We start from the raw sequence: 8,728 nt of genomic DNA, 5'->3' as shown, positions 1-8,728 counted from the left end.
TAGTTTTAAAAAAATTAATTTAAAAAAAGTTGGTATTACAGCGTATATTGTGTGTCAAATTTATACAAACGCATCCAATAAAGTTTTGACACTAACTATAGGAATAGTTTTAAAATGTTACAACGTTATTTGTATTTGATTTAAAAATTAAAATAAATTTTAAAAATTTGGGTATACGAAAGGCAAAATGCTAGTGGAGATCCTCAAACTTACCGCTCAATTTTATTGTTCATGCATTTTAATTTTTTTATTTTTTTAATAATTAAAAATGTTAAAAAATATTTAAAAAAAAAAAAAAACAATCAGCACCATCCATATAAAAGAAAGCGACATTATTATAAGATAAACCTATATATATTCGATGAGGTACGTACAGTGTTTATGTAAAAAGATCAATGTGGTACAATGTTTATATAAACCCATAGAAGCTTTACTGCATCGTTAGGGTGTGTTTGGATGTTGAAGTGAGTTGAGTTGAGTTGAGTTGTGATGATAAAATATTATTAGAATATTATTTTTAATATTATTATTATTTTAAAATTTGAAAAAGTTGAATTGTTTATTATATTTTGTATTGAGATTTGAAAAAGTTGTAATGATGAGTTGAGATGAGTTGAGGTGAGTTTGGTAACCAAACGCACCCTAAGAAGATCAATTTTAGAATTATTTGCATTACAATGTTTATAATGTCCAGTTCTTTTTTTAAAAAAAATCAATTTAAAAAAATTGTGTCTAATTTTAAATATCATTTATACAAATATTAATAATTCTATAAAATATTATATTAAAATAATAAAGATCAATATTTGTATATAAAAGTTTCAAAAAATTTTGTTTTTAAACCGAGCCAGTTTAATCATATCCACATCACACCATACCAAGTATGCACCACGCCACTTTTAATCGACTCTAACCGGACGATCATTGGTCGGGAACTATAGTATATAAGCTTGTATAAGTTTTTATATATATTCGATGTGGGACCCACCACCAATTCATCTTTAATTTTGTAAACCATGGAAGGTACCTATCAAAAAAAAAAAAAAAATTGTGAACCATGGAAAGTAGCGAACTGTTTTTTAATCCAATGATACTTTTATTTTATCCGAAAACAGGTAATACATATCCAAGAAAGAAAAAACAGGTAATACTTTTTTATCTTTGCAATTGTATATATATATATATTGAACTGCATACATATTCCTTGCTAATAGATGTCTAATTTTTTTTAATCCTGAATATAGACTTGCAGAAAAATTTTTGATGATGAATCTCATTCAAGTTAGCTCCCACTATCTCAACTTGGAGCTAGTGTTGATGGTTTTATTGTTGGAACCCAGTATAGTATTATCACACAAAAAAAAAAGTTCTTTACAATCAAGACTATCGGGCGATGAGGAGGCGTGAGGCTCATTTACCACTTGTAAAACTATAGGGGATGTCCTTATGAGAATGTAATTTGCGGAGTTTTTTTTTTTTTTTTTTGAGAACCAAAGAACTTCATTCATTATGAAGAAAATGTAAGTGCAATACAAAGCACAAAACTAACACCCAGACTTAACAAACAATTTTATCTCCCTAATAATAGGACTGTAGCTAAACTCTTCAATAGAGTGTGACTGAATGGCCTCAACTACAACAAGTGAATCTCCCTCCAAGATCAAGTGAGATATACCCAAGTGGGAAACAAATTGAAGGGCCAGTAAAGCTGCCATAGCTTCAACATCCTCTACCAATAGGATACCTTCTTCCATTCTAGACATGGCCATAATCAGCCCTCCCTTATCATCACTTAATACAGCACCCACGCTAGATCTGACTTCCTGGTAGAAGATTGCTCCGTCAAAGTTTAACTTCAGCTGCCCAAAAGGAGGAGGTTGCCAACACAACCGAGTTTCAGGCTGTACCACTAGCATGCATTGCAGAACCAATAGAAAACAATCAACAAAGGAAAAGCACCCCTTCACAACATCAGTGACTGTTTCTAAAGAATTCTGGAAAATCTTTAGATTCCTAAACTTCCAAACACCCCAGGAAACAATAGCAAAGCAAGAAATAGCATCGGGATCATGTAAGTCCAGAATAGCCTCAACCAAGTTGTCAATCCGAAAAAAGGAATTCAACATATGAAGATATTTGCCAAAATATTTCCCCCACACACTTGCACTGCTGGGACATTTACAAAGAGAGTGATACACATCCTCATGAGCAACATGGCATAACTCACACAGATCAGAATCAACTATTCTACGATAGTGCAACTGATTTTTTGTGGGTAAGCCATTAGTACATGCTTTCCACAAAAAATGCTTGACTTTATTTGGGAGATTTAAATGCCAAATGTTTTTCCAAAACCCTTTATGCAGGCCTACAAGGGAGCTACTTACAGCAACAGCATTAATTCTCAGCTGAAGCACTAAATGGTAGGCAAACTTCACACTAAACTGCCCGTTACGCGTGCAACCCCACACCATTTTATCAACAGGCCAATGAGAAAATAAAGGAATGTTAAGAATCTCCCAAGCTTCAAAATGAAGGAATACCTGATGCACTAAGTCAGCTTTCCACCTTCTCAGCAAAGACATGTCAATTAAATCACTAACACGAGCATCAGTATTGGGATGATTACTGTTTGTGATTATTCTCCTGCTCGGGGAATTGGGCAGCCAATGATCCCTCCAAATCTTCACTTTTTCACCATTTGCAATGCGCCATAGATGACCAGCCTGGATAATAGGTTGGGACTCATATATGCTACGCCACACATAAGAATGATTAGAGCCAATAGAGGAAGATAAGAAATCACAATGTGGGAAATATTTAGCCTTGAAAATAAGGTAAAACAGAGAATTAGAATGGGTTTGCAAACACCATCCTTGTTTTGCCAAGAGAGTCAAATTAAAAGCTTCCAAGTCCTGAAAGCCCATCCCACCAGAAAATTTAGAATGACACAATCGTTTCCAGCTCATCCAATGAATCTTCCTCATTTGCTCCCTTTGCCCCCACCAAAACCGAGCAATCATTCCCTCTAACTCACTACATAAACCCTTAGGAATTTTAAAACAACTCATTGCATATGTGGGTATGGCTTGAACAACTGCTTTTATCAAGATTTCACGACTAGCTTGTGACAAAAGTTTCTCTTTCCAGCCTTGTAACTTCGCCCATACCTTGTCTTTTATATCCCAAAAAGTACTAAGTTTTGACTTGCCAACAAATGAGGGATGTCCAAGATATCTCTCATGAGACTGGATAGAATTAACTCCCCAAAGCTCCTGAATGGCAGTCCTTACTCTCCCATCCACATTTCGGCTAAATAATAACTCAGTTTTCTCCATATTTAACAATTGTCCTGAGGCAGCCCCATAAAGATTCAAGATATCTCGCAAATGTACATTTTCTGCCACTGTAGCTCAACAAAAAACAATACTGTCATCAGCAAAGAATAAATGACTAATCCATGGAGCTCTATTACAAACACGAACCCCTCTCATCAAATGACTAGATCCAGCCTGCTGTAACATTGAAGACAAAGCCTCGGCACATAAAACAAAGAGGTATGGCGAAAGTGGGCACCCTTGTCTTAGTCCACGTGTTGGGATAATTAAATTTGAAGGTAACCCATTAATAAGGACCTTATACGAGGCTGTAGAAATACACATCATAAGAAGCCGAATAAAATTAGGAGCAAAGTGCATCTTAGACAAAATCTTCTCTAAGAACACCCATTCCACCCTATCATAAGCCTTGCTCATATCTAATTTAATCGACATACAGCCTGTTTTGCCCCTTTTCCTCCTCCGTATAGCATCTACTACCTCATAAGCCACCAGAACATTATCTGTAATAAGACGTCCCGGGATAAAAGCACATTGAGATGGTGATATGACAGAAGGGAGCACAAACTTTAACCGGTTGGCTAAGACCTTAGCAATGATTTTATAAACCACATTACATAAACTAATGGGCCTATAATCCTTAATAAACACAGGCTGTCTTTTTTTCAGGATCAACACAATATGGGTTAAGTTCAAGTCAGTAGGCATAATACCAAAATTTAAGACCTGCCGCACCGTATCCAGCACTTTTCCACCCACCACATGCCAATACTTCTGGAAAAATAATGGCGGCATCCCATCCGGACCCGGGGCTTTGTGAGCTTGCATCTGAAAAACTGCACTTCTTATCTCAACATCAGTGAACGGCATGGTGAGCTCAGCATTCATAGAATCCGAAACACACTGTTGTACATTACTCAACACAACATCAACATCAATGGGATTAGTGGACTTAAATAAATCAGCAAAATAATGTGTAACCACAGGACCCAAAGAACACCCTTCATAAACTCGGCCAGATTCATCTTGAAGACTACTAATATTGTTGCGACGACAGCGCTGAGAAGCTTTAAAATGAAAGAACTTCGTGTTCTGGTCGCCAGCTCCCAACCAGTGTACTTTGGACCTCTGTCTCCACATCAATTCCTCCTTTTCTAGCAAATAATTTATATCCTTCTTCACCTCACACAAGGCTTGGTGGGAAGGTATGGGAGAGGCTTGAAGAGAACCCAGCTTCCTCCTTTTAACATCCAAGTCTCTCCGGATATTACCAAAATGGGCCCGACTCCAATCTCGTAGACCAGCCCCACAATGCTTCAGAGTCTCAACTAACGGAGCATTTTGATACATATCCCATATTTGCTCAATTGTTGTGTCACATCCCCTCGTACCTACCCACATAGCTTCAAATTTAAATAAACGGACAGGACTAGAACTAGAACCAACCCTATCCAAAGTATTCAGAAGCAGACAACTGTGATCAGAAACTGACAAAGGACTATTTCTGATCCTACAGCTAGGATATTGATCAAGCCAGTCAATGGTACTAGTAAACCGATCCAATCTTTCTTGTATTAGTTCTCCCCCTTCCCTCAAATTGCTCCATGTAAAATGAGAACCCAATGTAGCAAGACTCTTCAATTGACAATAATCCAAAGCATCCCGAAAGTCAAACATCTGCCGAAATGGCCTTACCCGTCCACCCAGCTTCTCAGAATGAGAAACTATTTCATTAAAGTCACCAAAAGCCAGCCACGGCTCATTCGACTGAGATTTCAGATGGCGCAACAAATCTCATGTTTGATGTCTAAGGTGAGTAACAGGTTGACCATATATGGCAGATAGTCTCCAAGTAATAGAATTAACAGGGTCCGAAACACTAGCATCAAAGTGAAATTTGGAAAAAGAGCGAAGAATGAGATTTACCTCACGGCGCCAAAAAAGGCCGAGCCCCCCCACTACGTCCAGTGCTAGGCACAGCAAGACAACCAAAAACACCCAGCAGAAATTTAAGCCTTTCCATACAACGAACATCACAATGCGTCTCCATAACGAAGACCACGTCGGGATCTTCTCTCCGTACCAGATCACGGAGTGCACGAACGCCCCGAGGGTTCCCAAGCCCTCGGGAGTTCCAACTCAGCTTCATGGCGTCCGGCGGGGCTGAGCCTCCACCTCAGCCTCCGTCGATATAATCGGAACGTCTAACAATACCCCTTAATCGAGACACTTTAATTTTTTGAGGGAACTCAAAGAAAGCGAAGGAGACGCACCGTGGCAATGGCTCTGTTTGGACGGAACCGATGTTCCCCGCTGAGAAGCCCCACGCCGCACCCGAGCTCCCCGATCTGCAACTTCCCCTTACCCCTTTGCGAATTAGAGATATCCCCCAATACACAGTCGGGTAGGGCAACAATAGAAAGTACTGGGCCAGGCTCCAAACGTGGCCCACTTAAGTCAACATGAGGCCTCAAGCCCACCTCCATGTGATCACGTAGCAGCGGCAAACTATCACCCAGAGAATTTTGTTCCGCAGCCGAAATCGCGGGAGAAGAAGGAGTTACCGAATGCACTCCCACCAAAGACCGCACCGGAGATGGAGACCCTTCATGTCCCCCAGCGACTCCTCCCCTGATATGGACCCATCCATCATGTTGTGTTTCACCTTGCCTCTGAAGTGACTGCGAACCAAAGGCCCTCCAACCCGTAACCAAGGGCCATAAGGAAAACCCTCCACCTCAAACTTCTTCTTATTTGTATTCCATAGCAGACAGTCCCGATCACCATGCCCAAGTAAACCACAGCAGTAGCAAAACTGCGGTAGCCTCTCGTATTTGAAATGGATCCACACATTTTCCTTGTTGCCCATTGAAATTTGCTTACCACGCGGCAATGGCACGTTGATATCCAAGGATATGCGAACACGTACAAATTCTCCCCATCCAGGTTGAGACTCCTTCAAATCAATATCCACAACTGAGCCCAAGGTCTCTGCAATCTTTCTGACCGCTCTTGTGTTCATCCCATCCATTGGCAAATCATAAAATCGTACTCAGAAGGAAGCCATAGAGAGAGGTATTTTGGAGACCTGTAACGAGCCATCATACTCAGCCAATACCACCAACCAGTTACTGAACATCCATGGACCGTTATTCATAACTCGCTCCTTTTCTCCCTGCTTCGCGAAAGTAGCCAAGAAGAGATTATCGCCCATATCATAGATTCGGAACCCACTACAGGGACGCCATAACTTAAGCATCATTGTCTTAAAAGCCTCTATATTAAAGAACTTCCCAGTGAGAAGCTTGAAGAGGAGACATTGATCCATAGCAAAAGCCTTATTCGAGTCCAACCGATCAGATAAGTTGATAATTGTTTTCTCAGAAGCCGATAATGACAGGTCCTTCCATTTTTCAGAAATATCCTCCACCATTGCGATGAAGAATGATGGCCAAAGTACTAGAACAATTTAATCACTATTGAACAACTGAACCAGACGCAAACTGGTAATCGAACTCTCATGAAGAGAGAAAGACACTCTCATGCAATAGAGAGAAGAAACCGCTCCTGGGACATGAAGCAGTTAAAAACGGTTACACAAAATCGCCCGTAATCGCCGGAGCCATGTTGTAACTCACTCTTCCATAAAAGGGTATTCATATATATAATTAAAGTTGTTCGTAATTTGCGGAGTTTTTGTAAGCTTTTAATGTGATAATGTTACATTTTCAATTTGTTGTGGCAATGAAATTTGTAGCAATGGTTGTTTTCGAACTATTGGGGCTAGTTTTGTGAGAATGTAATTTGTGGAACATGTTTTTGTCCTTGACTCCTTGGTAAATGTACAAACGTTTCTTTATAGGATGTAAGGTTAGTGTCTGCTCTTCTTCCATTAACATCACCATTAATCAAAACTCAAATACCCTTTGCCCTACATCGGCTATTGAAGAATCAATTTCTGCAGAGTGTAACTAAATTGAGTAGTTTCCATTGGGCTCCACATCAATAATATACCTCAAATCAGGCTGATCATCGGTGCTAACAAGTCTGATCACATTTTTTGCCATGTTAGAGGGGTGTGCAGTGTGCTTTTATGGACCAGCTGCTGAAGAGAATTACTCTTTTTTAACACCCCTCCCCAATGTTCTTATTCAACTAGTGAAATTAGGACTCTGTAATTGTCGATAACGTTAATAAAAATATATGATTATTGATTCGAATTTAGATTCTGTTCAAATTCCTATTGAATCTCTTGTTACCTATGAAAGGGCAAGTTGCTAGTAAATTCTGAATCATGAGCAGGGAGTAGGTATTGTCTAGTGATTATCTTCTCTAAAATCAGTAGCGCAGAATGCACTCCTTAATCATTTGTTCCCTATTCTTGATCATCAGACCCATCATCTCTTAATTTCTTCTTAAGCTTGCAGTGAAAATTTGTTTATGGACATCCACATTCAGTTTGCGGATGTCTTACCCTATAAGGAAAGAGTAATGCTAGATACAGTCATTAAATATGTAAGCATCGCGCACTTCTTTTAAAAAAAATGAGATTCACCATTAAAAATTTAATTTTTTTCATATAGGTTCTATATTTACTCACTATTTTTCAAATAAGTGCACGACACTTGCACACTTTATAACTGCAAATATTAATTCTCATGTTTCCAAATAAGTTCTCAAACATATAGTGGTCTAATAAAAAGAATCTGTATAAAGAAGTATAAATTAAATGCCAAACATGCTGAATGTGGGGGGATCTACTCCCTTATATTTGGAGGATCTACTTAAAAACATATACTGGTTGTTCAAATTTATAGCTACTTTAAATTTTTGCGATAATCGGAAATTTAACATATGGTTTTAATCTACATGTTTTAAATTCGAATCTTAATTCTACGATTCATCTCCTTATTTTAATTCGTAGTTTAACACGTCATATCCATTTAAAAAAAAAAAATGATGCAAGTGTGAGGAGATACTAGCTAGAATATAAACTAAATAATTAAATTTATTTATTTTTATCAATTTAAACTTTCGAGACATATAACTATATAATATTTTAGAATATTATGCAATTAGATTTTTATTCTATTGGGAACTTTATACAGATTCTTTTCCTCTATAATTGATTGGAAACAACATGGGTACTCCAATTTCCAAAAAATTCCGTGTATTGTTGTAGTCAAATGGGTTTTATCATATCATATGGCATTGCTGTCTACCCAATTTTGCATTGTATTTTATCAGCCAAGATATGTTGTCCCACGTACTCTGTCGGAAAGGTCTGATTTCTTGAACAAAGATAGGGGAATTGAAGAACGAATATATGCTTGACAGCTTTTATTAATTAGTATACTCCTCCAACTTCAAATCTGATTCCTTATACCTAA

The sequence above is a fragment of the Juglans microcarpa x Juglans regia genome, chromosome 7S (genome assembly GCF_004785595.1).
Source record: "Juglans microcarpa x Juglans regia isolate MS1-56 chromosome 7S, Jm3101_v1.0, whole genome shotgun sequence".
NCBI classification, from domain to species: Eukaryota; Viridiplantae; Streptophyta; class Magnoliopsida; order Fagales; family Juglandaceae; genus Juglans; species Juglans microcarpa x Juglans regia.
The sequence above is the reverse complement of the archived record's forward strand: the minus strand, read 5'-3'. Positions refer to the sequence as shown.